Source organism: Sapajus apella, unplaced genomic scaffold (genome assembly GCF_009761245.1).
Source record: "Sapajus apella isolate SASKATOON/1434 unplaced genomic scaffold, GSC_monkey_1.0 scaffold40, whole genome shotgun sequence".
Classification (NCBI taxonomy): domain Eukaryota; kingdom Metazoa; phylum Chordata; class Mammalia; order Primates; family Cebidae; genus Sapajus; species Sapajus apella.
This window is the reverse complement of record NW_022436980.1, coordinates 14,248,065-14,264,738: the sequence shown is the minus strand read 5'-3', so window position 1 is coordinate 14,264,738 and position 16,674 is coordinate 14,248,065. Positions and strand designations below refer to the sequence as shown.

Sequence of the window (16,674 nt, the reverse complement as noted above, 5' to 3'; positions counted from 1 at the left end):
CAAGAATCCCAGACATCTCTCAGAATTCCGTTTCCTCTTTGTCCTCCAAAGCAACTATTTTATGACATCGTCAAGAACAAAGGCTGGGTACCTAAGTCGTCTAATTCTCTATCAATCACAACTGGAAATCACACATAGGTTGTGCACTTTTTCTTTAAAATAATGTGTGCACGCCCCCCCTCCCCCAACAAATGTTGAACAGCAATGCTAAAGTTCATGTGGCAGGTAAAGCTAGTCTCTAAAACTCAGATTACAGTTCACAATAAGTTGCTGAAATGACTTTATGTAGTTCATGATTCTGTCATAGAAGAACTAATTTAAAAACAGGAAAGTGGGTTTGTACTGGAAATTGACAAAATTGCATGCAGAGATAAAAATTCAAGTACTTTTCTCTTTATGATGGTTTTGAATGCAGTTGCAAAGACTCATAAATTCCTACTGGTACTGCAACCACACACAGAGAGACATCATCTCCCTATCCTCTTGAATACTGAAATTTGGATAACATTCTTATGAAATTCTTCACCATTCTTATATTTTTCTCCAGCATTAAAATACTCCTGCCCTGGCTTAGCCTAGCACAATTAAGGAAGTTAAAAGAGGGAGAAATGAACTCTCACCCAAAATACTGCACTTAGAATATTATTGTGGTATTATATGTACTCTTTAGAAAGCACAAGCTTCAAGCCTTTTAAAAACACTATCAACAATTCCTCACAATCCTATAAAATTTAAAAACTATGAATAATTCCTGTTCATTCTATAAGATAACTATAAAACATCCCTTTACTCACTTTAGACATCTGCTAAGGAGTCTTCGAAGATTTATAAAGTCAGTGGGATAAAGCCCAAACTAATTGACGTGGAAGTCAGGCCCTTGCAATCAAACTCTGTGCTATCATTGTAATTTCCCAACCAAGTGCTCCTGTCCTGTGTCTCTTACACACATTTTGTTGTTTCTTGCTTTTAGGGTTAATTTATACTTGCTTTTCCACCTAGTCAATTCCCACTTAATTTCTCTGTATGAGCCCTGAAATTTCTTCATAAAACATTATCAGTCTATTCCAGTGCAAATTGCATCTCTCTCCTCTGAACTCCTAAAGCACATTTAGGTGGTTGTAATAACAACTAATCGTGAAGTCATTTGCAGTCACATAACAGTGGCTAACTTTCGTTCAGTGGGAATTTCTTACATTCTACCTTCCTTCTTAGGCTATAGCCTCCTGTTCTTCTCCTCAACATCATCTACCCTCCTTTTTAGTTTTCTTGTCCAAAACAGTTCTATGCAATTTTTAAGCCAGGTTTTCTTTTAAAGTTTGTTTTCTACTTTTAAAGCATGCCTAGAAACACTCTCTTTTAAAAAATCACAGTATTTATTATGGTATTATTTTAAAGCACTGTTTAAGTTCAAATCTGGTTATAATTGCTAAAATTATACACTTATTTATAAATTGTATAAATAAGTTACATAATAAATTTACACATACACATGCACACACACACACAACATATGAACTAACTTCTTGGAACTAGTTAAATAATAACCTAACAGCAAATACTAGGGCAGGGTCAAGATGGCTAACTAGAAGAAGCAGCGTTCAGAGGCTCCCATCAAAAAAAAAAACATAGTGTGTGAAGATTTCACCAGAAACCAAGGTATCCAGGTTCCCACATTAGAACTGACTAGGAGGCTGGCATAATCCCCAAAGAGAAGGAAGAGCAGTGTAGTGCAGCAGACTACCTGAGAGCCACATGGAGCAGGGAGCCCCTTTCTTCCCATAGCCAAGGGAAGCGGTGAGTGAGCATGCTACCCAGTCAGGACATCATGCTTTTTTCATGGAACTGTGCAACCCACAGATTGCAAGATCCCACTTGTGAAACCACACCATTGGGACCTAGTATCCCAATCCCAGAATGCATAGATTCTCAACAGCCCATCAGCTGAAAGCTGCTTAAGGCTACCGAACTCCTGTGGAGTGGGGAGACCAGCACTGCAAATGTAGCTGCCTGTTGTCTAAGCCATTTGATATCTTTGGCGGAGGGGCAGGAATAGCCCCTGGGCTTGCAACTGTCTAACAGTAAGCTCCTTGGGACGGGGAAGGGTGGCATACATCTTTATAGCTTCGGGCTGCACTTTTCCTCCGCTGGAGCCAGGGAGGCTGGACAGCAGGATCCCAAAACATGTCTCCCACAGCCCAGCACACCAGCTGTGGCAGTCTGCAGCCAGGGTGCCTCTTCAGGCCTGACCCTGACTCCTCCTTCCTTGTTGGATGGGGCTTCCCTACAGGAACTCCAATAACTCCACCCAGAGGCTCAGGGACAGAACCCAGTCTCCCTAGGCCTTAGTCTCTAAAGGGAGGGGTGGCCACAGTCTCTGCAGACCAGCAGACTTAGCTTTTCCTTCTGGTGGTTCTGAGAAATACAGGTAGCCCAGATGAATGGGTTTCCCTCCAGCAAACCACACCCCCTCCACCAACGGACAAAGTGCTTCGTTAAATGCTCCCTGTGCCACCCAACTGGGTGAGATCCTCCAGTGGTTGTCAGACATCCTATACAAGAGCAATCCTACTGCCCTTGGGGTCAGAGATCCTAGGAGAAGGAGCAGACACCCATCTTTGTTGTTCTTCAGCCTCCTTGAATGAAATCTCCAGGTGCAGGAGCAAATCAGATGAATAGAGCCTGAAGTGAACCCCCAGAAAACTTCAGGCGCCCTGGTAGAAAAGGGACATGACCATTGGGGAAAAAAAAAAAAAGGCAGAAAGCACTAGCATCATCATCAAGAACAAAAAAGCCGTTACAAAACCCCATCCAAGGATCAGCAACCTCAAAGACTAAGAATCAATGAAAAAATGCTGAAAACCCAAAAGGCCAGAGTGCCTCTTCTCTGAATGACTGCAACATCTCTCCATCGAGGGCACAGAAATGGACAGAGGATCAGATGGATGAATTGACAGAAGCAGGCTTCAGAAGATGGGTAATAAAAAACTATATGAGCTACAGGAGCATGTTCAACCCAATGCAAAGAAGCTAAGAACCTTGATAAAATGTTAGAGAAATTGCTAACTAGAATAATCAGTTTAGAGAGGAACATAAACAGCCTGCTGGAGCTGAAAAACACAGCACGAGAACTTCATGAAGCATACACAAGTCTCAATAGCCAAATTGACCAAGTGGAAGAAGGTATATCAGAGTTTTAAGACTGTCTTGAGAAATAAGGCATGCGGACAAGACTAAAGAAAAAAGAATGAAAGCAATAAACAAAGCCTCTAAGAAATATGGAACTTCATAAAAAGACTTAACTTATGATTGATTGAAGTACCAGGAGGAGATAGGGAGAATGGAAATAAGCTGAAAAACACACCTCAGGATATTATCCAGGAGAACCCCCCCAACCTAGCAAGACAGGCCAGCATGCAAATTCAGGAAATATAGCGAACACCACTAAGATATTTCATGAGATAATCAACACCAAGACACATAATCATCTGATTCTCCAAGCTTGAAATGAAAATAAAAATGTAAAAGGCAGTCAGGGAGAAAGGCCAGGTCACCTACAAATGGAAGGCCATCAGACTGAAAGTGAACCTTTCAGCAGAAACTTTGTAAGCCAGAAGAGATTGGAGGCCAATATTCAACATTCCTAAAGAATTTTCAACCCAGAATTTCCTATACAGCCAAACTAAGCCTCACAAGTGAAGGAGAAATAAAATTCTTTCCAGACAAACAAATCCTAAGGAATTTTGATACCACCAGGCCTGCCCTGCAAGAGCTCCTGTAAGAAGCACTAAATATGGAAAGGAAATCTGGTACCAGCCATTGCAAAAACACACCAAAATATAAAGGCCAATGAGACTAGGAAGAAACTGCATCAACTAGGGTACAAAATAACCAAATAGTATTATGATGACAGGATCAAATTCACATATAATAATACTGTTCTTAAATGTAAGTGGGTTAACTGCCCAAATTAAAAGACACAAACTGGCACATTGGATGAAGAGTCAAGACCCATCAGCAGGTTGTATTCAGGAGACCCATATCACATCCAAAGACACGTATGGCTGAAAGGGATAGAGGAAAATTTACCAAGCAAATGGAAAGCAAAAAAAGCAGGAGTTGCAATCCTATTAACAAAAGAAAATTTAAACCAACAAAGATTAAAAAAATAATAATGGTAAAGGGAACAATTCAACAAGAAAGCTAACTGTTCTAAACATATATACACCCAATATAGGAGCACAGAGATTCATAAAACAAGTTCTTAAAGATCTATATAGATACTTAGGCTCCCACACAATAATAGCGGGAAACTTTAACACCACACTGTCAGTATTAGACAGGTCAATGAGACAGAAAATTAACAAGGATGTTCAGGACTTGAACTCAGCTCTGGATCAAGTAGACCTAGTAGACGTTTACAGAACTATCTACCCCAAATCAATACAATATACATTCTTCTCAGTGCCACATGACACTAAAATCTACCACATAATTGGAAGTAAAACACTCCTCAGCAAATTCAAAAGAACTGAAATCATAACAGTCTCTGCGACCACAGTGCATTTAAATTAGAACTCAGGATTAAGAAACTCACATAGAACCACAAAATTACATGGAAATTGAGTAACCTGCTCCTGAATGACTCCTGGGTAAATAATGAAATTAAGGCAGAAATCAAGAAGTTCTTGGAAACCAATGAGAACAAGAAAACAATGTACCAGAATTTCTGGGGTACAGCTAAAGCAGTGCTAAGAGGGAAATTTATGGCATGAAATGCCTACATCAGAAAGCTAGGAAGATCTCAAATAGACACAGCAACATCAAAATTAAAAGAGCTAGAGAGGCAAGAGCGAACTGGTCCAAAAGCTAGCAGAAGACAAGAAATAATTAAGATGAGAAAAGAATTGAAGGAGATAGAGACATGAAAAACCCTTCAAAATCAGTGAATCCAGGAGCTGTTTTTTGAAAAAATTAACAAAATAGACCACTAACTAGACAAAGAAGAAAAGAGGGAAGAATCAAATAGACACAGTAAAAAATAATAAAGAGTATATCACCACTAACCCCACAGAAATACAAACTACCATCAGAGAATACTATAAACACCTCTATACAAATAAACTAGAAAATCTAGAAGAAATAGATAAGCTCCTGACACATACACTCTCTCAAGATTAAAGGAAAAAGTTGAATTCCTGAATGGACCAATAACAAATTCTGAAATTAATGCAGTAATTAATAGCCTAGCAATCAAGAAAAGCCAAGGACCAGATGGATTAAGAGCTGAATTCTACCAGAAATACAAAGAAGAGCTGGTATCCTTCCTTCTGAAACTATTCCAAACAATTGAAAGGAGGGACTCCTTCTTAACTCATTTTATGAACCCAGCATCTTCCTGATACCAAAACCGGGAAAGACGCAACAAGGAGAGAAAAATTCTGGCCAATATCCCTGATGAACATTGATGCAAAAATCCTCAATAAAATACTAGCAAACCAAACCTAACAGCATGTCAAAAGCTTATCCACCATGATCAAGTCATCCTCATCCTTGGGTTGCAAGACTGGTTCAACATATGCAAATCAATAAACATAATCCATTACAAGACAGAATAATCAAAAAAAAACAATACACAATTATCTCAATAGATGCAGAAAAGACCTTTCATAAAATTCAACATCCCTTCATGTTAAAAACTCTCAACAAACTAGATATTGATGGAACATTTCTCAAAATGATAAGAGATACTTATGATAAACTCACAGCCTATATCATATAGAATGGGCAAACGCTGGAAGCATTCTCTTTGAAAACCAGCACAAGACAAGGATGCCCTCTCTCACCACTTCTATTCAACACAGTATTGAAAGTTCTGGCCAGGGCAATCTGGCAAAAGAAAGAAAGAAAGAATATTCAAATAGAAAGAGAGGAAATAAAATTGTCTCTGTTTGCAGATGACATGATTTCTTTTTTTTTTTTTTTTCTTTTTTTGTTATTTTTTTTTTTTAAGACAGAGTTTCACTCTGTCATCCAGGCTGGAGTGCAGTGGCATGATCTTGGCTCACTGCAACCTCCGCCTCCCAGGTTCAAATGATTCTCCTGCCTCAGTCGCCTGAGTAGCTGGAATTAGAGGCACATGTCACCATGGCCAGCTAATTTTTGTATTTTTAGTAGAGAGGGTATTTCACCATGTTGGTCAGGCTGGTCTCAAACTCCTGACCTTGTGATCTGCAAGGAGATTTTTTAAATAGGGAGCATTACAATTCAAATACAAGATTTGTATTTGAATTGTCAAAATTTAGGATGGTCTTTATGTACGGGCAATAGGATTTTTTGTCTCCTATTAGAGGAGAGAAAAAAAGGCGGCCTATTAAAGTACTGGGATTACAGGCAGAGACACTGTGTCCACATGGTGACATGCTTTTATATTCAGAAAACCCCATTATCTCAGCTCAAAATGTCCTGAAACTGATAAGCAACTTCAGCAAAGTCTCAGGATACAAAATCACTGTGCAAAAATCATAAGCATTCTTTTGCACCAATAATAGATAATCAGAGAGCCAGATCATAAATCAACTCCCATTCAGGATCACTGCAAAGAGAGTAAAATGTGTAGGAATTCAGGTAACAAGGGATGTGAAAGTCCTCTTAAAGGAGAACTACAAACCACTTCTCAAGGAAATAAGAGAGGACAAGCAAAGGGAAAAACATACCATCCTCATGGATAGAAAGAATCGAAATTGTGAAAATGACCATACTGCCCAAAGTAATTTATAGATTCAATGGTATTCTCATCAAACTACCACTGGCATTCTTCACAGAATTAGGAAAAACTACTTTATTTATATGGTATCAAAGAAGACTCCATATAGCCAAGAAAACTCTAAGCAAAAAGAACAAAGATGGAAGCATCATGCTACCTGACTTCAAACTATACTACAAGTCTACAATAACCAAAACAGCATAATACTGGTACCGTAACAGACATAGAGACCAATGGAACCAAACAGAGACCTCAGAAATAACACCACACGTCTACAACCATCTGATTTTATACAGACCTGACAAAAACAGGCAATGAGGAAAGGATCTCCTATTCAGTAAATGGTGATAGGAAAACTGGTTAGCCATATGCAGAAAACTGAAACTGGACCCCTTCCTTACACCTTATACAAAAATTAACTGAAGATGGATTAAAGACTTAAATATAAAACCAAAAACATAAAAACAATAATACAATCAGGACATAGCCATGGGCAAAGACTTCATGACAAAAAATGCCAAAAGCAATTGCAACAAAAACCAAAATTGACAAATGGGATCTAATTAAACTAGAGCTTCTTCACGGTGAAAGAAACTATCATCAGAGTGAGCAGGCAACCTACAGAATGGGGGAAAATTTTATAATTACCCATCTGACAAAGGTTTAACATCCAGAATTTATAATGAATTTAAACATATTTACAAGAAAAACCAAACAATCCCATCAAAAATTGGGCAAAGGGTAGGAAAGAACACTTCTCAAAAGCAGACATTTATATGGCCAACAAATATATGAACAAAAGCTCAACATCACTGATCATCAGAGAAATGCAAATCAAGACCGCAATGAAATACCATCTCACACCAGTCAGAATGGCAATTATTTAAAAGTCAGGAAACAATAGATGCTGGTGAGGTTGTGGAGAAATAGAAATGCTTTTACACTATTGGTGGGATTGTCACTCAACCATTGTGGAAGACAGTATGGTGATTCCTTAAGGACCTAGAACCAGAAAAAGCATTTGACACAGCAATCCTATTAGTGGGTATGTGCCCCCCCAAAAAATACAAATCATTTTACTGTAAAGACACATGCACATGTATGTTTATTCCAGCACTATTTACAGTAGCAAAGACATGGAGCCAACCCAAATGCCCATCAGTGATAGAATGGATAAAGAGAATGTGGTATATATACACCATGGAATACTATGCAACCATAAAACAGATGAGATTATGTCCTTTGCAGGGACATGGACGAAGCTGGAAGTCATCATCCTCAGGAAACTAATGCAAGAACAAAAAACCAAACACTGCATATTCTCACTCATAAGTGGGAGTTGAACATAGAGAACACATGGACACAGAGAGGGAAATAACACACCACAGGGTTTGTTGGGAGTTGGGGGGTGAGGGGAGAAAACTTAGAGCATGGGTCAATAGGTGCAGCAAACCGCCATGGCACATGCATACCTATGTAACCTGCACATTCTGTACAAGTAGCCCAGTTTTTTTTTTTTTTTAAAGAAATTTTAAAAAACCTATCGCCCTTACATAAAGACCATCCTAAATTTTGACAAATCTTGTATTTGAATTGTAATGCTCCCTATTTTTAAAATCATCATCCATGAGATGAAGGAAATAAATATTTCTTAGGTACTCCATGTCTCAACAAACCATGGATCTCCTAAACAAAATCCTCCACTCAGAAATAAAACTTGGACACTTTCTAACCACGGGATGAGACTTTTTCCCTCAAACCAGAGCTAAGATTAATCTGTCTCTCCATTCTATTTAATAACTGAGCCTTGTTTAGGGTTTTTTTTTAGAGGTAGATAGTTTTCTTTTAGAACAATGTGCTACAGAGATAACACACCTAGATTTATACAATGGGATAAATCTTGACAAAACAGTACACAGCAGTTTAATTAACCTGCTTCAGGGTAACCTAAAGTGGCTGCAGGAATGCTGTCGCTTTAGCTAAGGGTTTAAGGTTTGAGGCTAACTTTATTATCTGAGGATAAATGCATCAGTATTAAAAAGTCCTTTGGTAACTACATTTAATACAAACTTAGCCAACAAATGTTCTGAGTAATAATTGAAAATGGAAAAACCATTTAGTAATAGTAAATATTCTGAAAACCCAAATCAATATACTTTCAGGCTTTGTTATTTGACTTAATACATTAAAGATAAGAGTAAGAAATGAGGAGTACAAGTTTATAATAAATTAAAAGTCACTAAGTGTCAGATTAAGAAAGGTAAGTTTGATTGGGTATAAATAGACTGAATTATGTGTCTAGAGAAATTTTTGCTTCTCCCCCCCCGACCCCATGATAAGTAGTAGCTATTTTTTAAAAGTCAATGCTAAAGAGGAATAGGGAATTCTGCAAAATGAATTACAAATTCCTTTGTATGTGTATTTTATCATTCCAGGCTGCAGGGGCTGTCAACTTTCAGTGTTCCAACACGTCCACTCTGTCAAGTAAGTTCATACAGAATCATAAATGAACACTGATCTCCCTAACCAGCTTCATCATATTGTGCGTCCCTTGAGGTTTACCAGAATCAAAACTACTATTGTCAACACCCTTCTATCCCACTCCACCCCCATTCCTCAACTGTATTTACTTTTAAGATACTAGGTTTTCATTTAAATATTTCTTTGTAATAACAAAGTTTGATGATTACCATACAGGCAAATATTTCTCTTGCCCATCATTTCATCTGTTTCTCCTAACAACACTTTAAGTTCATTCACATCTCACCTTTAAATACACATGTAGACTAAGTAATGCATACAGCAAAGTAAAGGAGTGGAAAAAATATTCCATTCAAACAAAAACCAAAAGTGAGCAGAAGTAGCTCTATTTATATCATGTAAAATAGACTTTAAATTAAAAACGGTAAGAGGAGAAAAAGAGGGTCAATTCGGCAAGAGAACGTAACAATTGTAAATATATTTGCACCCAATACTAAAGCACTTAGATTCATAAAAAAAAAATATTGCCAGACCTAAACAGAGAGATAAAAAGCAATACGATAATAGCTGGGGACTTAAACACCCTACTCACATCACTAAACACATCACCTAAATAGAGAACTGACAAAGAAACATTGGACCACAGGCTTTAGCAGCATAAACTTGGGTCATTTTTTAAAATCCATTCAGCCAATATATATCTTTTAAGTGAATCATTTAATCCACTTATGTTCAAGCTTAATATTAATATGTGAGGTTTTGTTCCTTTTCTTATTGTTAATTATTTCCTAGTTTCATATATTCTTTTTTTTTTCCTTTGTCATTGTTGTTTGATGGAATTCTGTAGTGTTGCCATTTTATTCCCCTCTATTCCTTTTTCTGTGGAATTGCTTTACCAATGAGCTTGATGCTTTGTGCATTTTCATGATGGTGAACATTGTTCTTTCACTTCCAAGATTAGGACTCCTTTAAGCATTTCTTATAGGGGTTGTCCAGTGGTGATTAATTCCCCCAGCATTTGCTTGTCTGGAAAATATTTCATTACTCCTTAATTTATGAAGATCAATCCTTCTTGGTATACAGTTTTTGATTGGCAGGGTTTTTTCTTTCAGAACTTTGAATATGTCATCTCTATCTTCAGGTAAGGTTTCTGCTGAAATGTCCAACTTAGTCATATGGTGTTTCTTTTATAAGTGACTAGACATTTTTCTCTTGCTGTGTTTGAATTTGATCTTTCACTTTGACTTTAGACAGTCTGATTATAATGTGCTATGGCAAAGACCTTTTTGCATTGTATTTGGGGATTGCTGGGCCCATGGGTCTAGATGTCTAAATCTCTTCCTAGCATTGGGAAGTTTTTACCTACAGTTTTGGTCATCCCAATGAACACAGATTAAAAAGTCCTCCTCAGTAAAATGGTAGCAAACGGAGTCAACCAGCATATTGGAATTTATATGAGGAATGCAAATAAATAAACGTGAGACATCACAAAAATAAAATGAATAAAAATAATATGATTATCTCAATAGATGCAGAAAAAGCTTTTAATAAAATTCAAACCACTTCATGATAAGAACGCTCAACAAATTAGGCATAGAAAGAACATGCCTCAATATAATAATAAAGTTATATAAAACAAACCCACAGTTAACATCATACTGAGTGGGGAAAAGTTGAAAGCCTTTCCTCTGAGAACTGGAACAAGAGTGTCCACTTTCATCATCCCTATTCAACATAGTACTGAAAGTTCTAGCCAGAGCAATCAGGCAAGAGAGGAATAAAAGGCATTGAAATTTAAAAGGAGGAAGTCAAATTTTCCCTCTTTACTAATGATGTAATTTTATATTTAGAAAAACCTAAAGACTCCATCAAAAATCTCTTAAGTTTGATAAATAAATTCAGTAAATTTACAAGATACAAAATTAATGTCCATAAATCAGTAGCATTGCTATATACTGATAATGGTCTAGCTGAGAAAGAAAGCAAGAAGGCAATTCCATTTATAATAGCTACAAAAAACAAAATGTCAGGAATGAATTTAATGAAGGAAGTAAAAATCTCTGCAAGAAAAGCTACGAAACAGTGATGAAAGTTCTGGCAGATGACACAAATTATAAAACATGTTCATGAATTAGAATGAATTATCATTAAAAACTCCCCAAAGCAATATACAGAGTCAATGCAATCTCTATCAAAGTACAAACATGATTTTTCACAGAAATAGAAAAATAAATCCTAAAATTCATGTGGAACTAAAAAAGAGCCTGATATGGTTTGGCTGTGTCCCTACCAAACTCTCATCTTGAATTATAGCTCCCATAATTCCCACATGTTGTGGAAGAACTTTGTGGGAATTCATTGCGTCATGGGGGCAGTTTCCTCCATGCAGTTCTCTTGATAGTGATAAGTCTCATGAGATGTGATGTTTTTATAAGGGGCTTCTGCTTTTACTTGGTTCTCATTCTCTCTTGGTTGCTGCCATGTAAGGCATGCTTTTCATCTTCCACCATGATTGTGAGCCCTCCCTAGCCATGTGGAACTGAGAATCCATTAAACCTCATTTTCTTTATCAATTATCCAATCTTGGGTATGCCTTTATTAGCAGCATGAAGACAGACTATACAGTACATTGGTACCAAGGGTGGGGTGCTACTGTAAAGATACTCAAAAATTTGGAAGCAACTTTGGAAGTGGGTAACAGGCAGAAGCTGGAATACTTTGGGGTCTCTGAAGAAAATAGAAATATGTGGGAAAGTATGGTGCTTCATAGAGACTTGCTGAATGGCTTTGACTAAAATACCAATAATAATACGGACAATGAAATCCAGGCTGAGGTAGTCTCAGATAGAGATGAGGAACTCCTTGCAAACTGGAGTAAAGGTGACCCTTGCAATACTTTAGCAAAGAGACTTGTGGCATTTTGTCTCTGCCTTAGAGATTTGTGAAACTTTGAACTTGAAGGAGTTGATTTAGGGATTGATTTCTAAGCAGCAAAGCATTCAAAAGTTGACTTAGGTGTTGTTAAAAGCATTCAGTTTTAAAAGGGAAACAGGGCATAAAAATTTGGAAAATTTTCGGTCTGATGATGCAATAGAAAATAAAATCCAATTTTTGGAGAAGAAATTCAAGACAATGCAGACAGTTGCAAAAAATAACAAGGAGCCAAATGTTAAACACCAAGACAATAGGAAAAATGTTTACAGGGCATATCAGAGACTTTTGCAGCAGCCCCTCCCATCACAGACCCTGAGGCCTAGGAGGGAAAAATGGTTTCATGGACTAGGCCAAGGGTCCCCCTACTGTGTGCAGCCTAAGGACTTGGTGCCTTGCTTCTCAGCCACTCTAGCCATAGGGAAAAGGGTCAAGGGAGTGTAGGAGAGACGTTTATTACATTCGTGTTACTCTAGTAAAATTGTGAATGATAACCACACACATGTATTACTCCCTAGCTAGTGTAACTTACTAACAATATTTTTTTATAATAGAGTTTTAATTTTACTTCAGATTCCATAATCTATTGAGTGGTGATGGGCTATTTCACATAGTGTTATATTTTATATTGGATATTCACATTTTTCAAAGTTTATGGACTATGTAAATCTGATGGAACTAATCATTTAACTTCTCTAACTAGGTAGCTCATTCATACATTTAACAGTCTCAAGTATATGATTAGAAACAGCTGCTGAGCCATAAAGTCAAATAGACGCCTGAGTCTTTCAACATATACATTCGAATATACCTTCAAACACTTTTAAATATGATTGCCTTCAATAATACTCCTGATGAAACCTGAAAATGTTCAAATCTAGAAAAAATGCAAGGTGAAATAGTTTAGAAAACGAAATCACCACTTGGTTTATTGTTGATGTTGTTGACTGCACAGAAAATGTTACATGGAATTCATGCTATGAAGCACTGAAAAAAAATGTCGCCAGAATTGAGGGAAAAGAGTGGGCATTCAGGTCAGTCATCTAAATTGTAATGGCTGTTTGGGAAACATTTTAATGCTACCCAGCAGAAAATCCAGGTCCAATGTGAAGTAAAACTCTTGGAAACACATTGTAATAATGAGTGAGGCAAATTCACATACATAGCAGAGGAAGCACTTGAAGCACAGATCTGCTGAATTTGCTTTACTTTGTATTTATCTACCAAAGCACAAGCACTAAAGGGAATCAGTGTTTTCAATATACCATGTAAATGTTTTAAGGAACAAGTGAGAAAATCTGACTGATCAATTTCATTCTTCTTTCCACTTTTAAAGAAAATAAAACCTTTAAATTATATTGAGAAAAACAGATGCTTGTGATTAAAACCACTTTGCAAAAATTATAACAGGGAGACAATTATAGCAGTGAAAGAAATCTGCCCTAATCAACTTAATCTTGACCTTAACTGCCAGACAGTCCTTGGTCATTCCTGGGCATGGTCCAAACTAACTTTGGGAGAAATTTAGTGTATTGTTTAAATAATAATATCCCTTCTCAGAAAACTAAACTGCCTCTGTAAAATTAATAAAAGCACACCATGGTAGGAGGTTCAGAGGTACCTGAATTCATAAACAATTACCAACTATGATTCCAGAGATCACAAGATTTGCCACTTCCCCAATTACTCCTCCAAATAACATCACCATGGTGGAACCTACGATTGGCATTTTGAGATGTCTTTGAATTGAGACTTTTGTATTTATAATGACCATATGGTCCCACTCAGACTAGTGACTCTTGTGGCCCCCACCCAAATTGAGATTCAGCCCAGGAGGACTATTTTCCATACACCTATTATTGCATCCCTAACCAACCCATTCCCTAGCCCACTGCCAGCCAAACTATCCTTGAAGAACCCTGGCTTCCAAATTGTAGGGGAGGTTGATTTGAGTAATAACAGAACTCTGGTCTCCTGTTTAGTGAGCTGCACATCTTGATACATGTATTAAAATAACATCTAGGGAGTTAAGCAAGATGGCCAAATAGAAAAAGCTCCAGTCTACAGCTTCCAGTGTGACAAACAAAAAAGGCAGGTGATTTCTGCATTTTCAACTGAGGTACCTTGTTCATCTCATTGGGACCGGTTAGGCAGGGTGTGAAGCCCATGGAGGGTGAGCAGAAGCAGGGTGGGACATTGCCTTACCCGGGAAGTGCAAGGGGCTGAGGATCTCCCTTCCCTAGCCAAGGAAAGCTGTAAGGAACTGTGCTATCTGGCCCAGATACTATGCTTTTCCCATGGTTTTTGCAACCTGCAGACCAGGAGATTCCCTCATATGCCTACATCTTCAGCGCCCTGGGTTTCAAGCACAAAACTGGGTGGCTGTCTGGGTGGACATGGAGATAGCTGCAGGAATTTATTTTGTACCCCAATGTCACCTGGAACCCCAGTGAGAAAGAACCATTCACTCCCTTGTAAAGGGGGCAGAAGCCAGAGAGCCAAGTGGTCTCTAAGCAGGTCCCATTCCCACAAAGCCTAGCAAGCTAAGAACCACAAGCTTGAAATTATTGCTGCCAGCACAGCAGTCTGCAGTCAACTTGAAATGATTGGGATTGGTGAGGGGAAGAAGTTCCACCGTTACTGGGGCTTGAGTAGGTGGCTTTCCCCTCACAGTCTTGAGGAATCTGGGAAGTTCAGACTTGGTGACTCACTGCATGGCAGTAAAGCAGTTGTGGCCAGACTGCCTCTCTAGATTCCTCCTCACTGGGCAGGGCATCTCTGAAAGAAAGGCAGCAGCCCCACTGAGGGGCTTGTAGATAAAACTCCCATCTTCCTAAAACAGAGAACCTGGGGGAAGGGGTTGCTATGGGCACGGTTTCATCAAACTTAAACATTTCTGCCTACCAACTCTGAAGAGAACAGTGGATCTCCCAGCACAGCACTCCAGCTCTGTTAAGGAACAGACTGCCTCCTCAAGTGGGTCTCTGACCCCCATGCCTCCTGACTGGGAGACACATCCCAGCAAGGGTCGACAGACACCTCACAGAGGAAAGCTCCAGCTGGCATCAGGTGGGTGACCTTCTGGGATGAAGATTTCTTAGGTAGGTGCAGGCAGCAATCTTTGCTGTTCTACAGCCTCTGCTGGTGATACCTAGGCAAACAGATCCTGGAGTAGAACGCCAGAAAACTCCAGCTGATCTGCAGAAGAGGGGCATGACTGCTAGAAGGAAATCTAACAAACAGAAAGCAGTAACATCAACATCAACAAAAAGGAGACCCACACCAAAACCCCATCCAAAGGTCATCAATGTCAAAGACTAAAGGTAGATAAATCCATGAAGCTGAGGAAAAACAAGTGCAAAAATGTTGAAAATTCCAAAAACCGGAATGTTGCTTTTCCTCCAAATGATTGCAATTCCTCTCCAATAAGGGCACAAAATTGGACAAAGAATGAATTTGATGAATTGACAGAAGTATGCTTCAGAAGGTGAGTAATAACAAACTCCTCTGAGTGAAAGAAGCATGTTCTAATCCAACACAAAAATGCTAAGAACCTTGATAAAAGGTTACAGGAACTGCTAACTAGAATAACCAGTTTAGAGAAGAACATAAATAACCAGATGGAACTGAAAAACACAGCACGAGAACGTTGTGAGGCATACACAAGTATTAATAGCCAAATCAATCAAACAAAAGAAAGGATATCAGAGATCGAAGATCAATTTAAAGAAATAAAGCATGAAGCAAGATTAGAGAAAAAAATGTAAAGGAATGAACATAGCCTCCAAGAAATTTGGGACTATGTGAAAAGACCAAATCTATGATCGATTGGTGTACCTGAAAGTGATGGAACGTATGGAACTAAGTTGGAAAACACACTTTGGGATATTATTCAGGAGAATTTCCCCAAACTAGCAAGACAGGCCAATATTTAAATTCAGGAAATACAGAGAACACCACTAAGATACTCCTCAAGAAGAGCAACCCCAAGACATATAATAGTCAGATTCTCCAAGGTTGACATGAAGGAAAAAAATGTTAAGGGCAGCCAGAGAGAAAGGTCAGGTTGCCTATAAAGAGAAGCCCATCAGACTAACAGCAGATCTCTCTGCAGAAACCCTATAAGCCAGAAGAGAGTGGGGGCCAATAGTTGAAATTCTTAAGGAAAAGAATTTTCAACCCAGAATTTCATATCCAGACAAACTAAGTTACATAAGAGAAGGAGAAATAAAATCCTTTACAGACAAGCAAATGCTGAGGGATTTTGTCACCATCAGCCCTGCCTTAGAGTAGTTCCTGAAGAAAGCACTAAATATGCAAAAGAAAAACCAGTACCAGCCACTGCAAAAGACATCCCAAAATATAAAGACCGACAACACTGTGAAGAAACTGCATCAACTAATGTGCAAAATAATCAGCTAGCACCACGATAACAGGATCAAATTCACACATAACAATATTAACCTTACATATAAATGGGCTAAATGCCCCAATTAAAA

At 38.2% G+C, this 16,674-nt stretch overlaps 1 long non-coding RNA gene across 1 annotated transcript; it reads right to left on the bottom strand.

Annotated features, from left to right (window-relative positions):
- Positions 1–3,221: 3,221 nt before the first annotated feature.
- Positions 3,222–16,229, bottom strand: LOC116565523. Its single transcript, XR_004275482.1, has 3 exons — positions 16,198–16,229; positions 6,926–6,931; positions 3,222–3,498 (listed from the first exon to the last, which is right to left on the bottom strand). It is a non-coding gene; the product is annotated as an uncharacterized LOC116565523 (long non-coding RNA).
- Between the last annotated feature and the right edge of the window lie 445 nt (positions 16,230–16,674).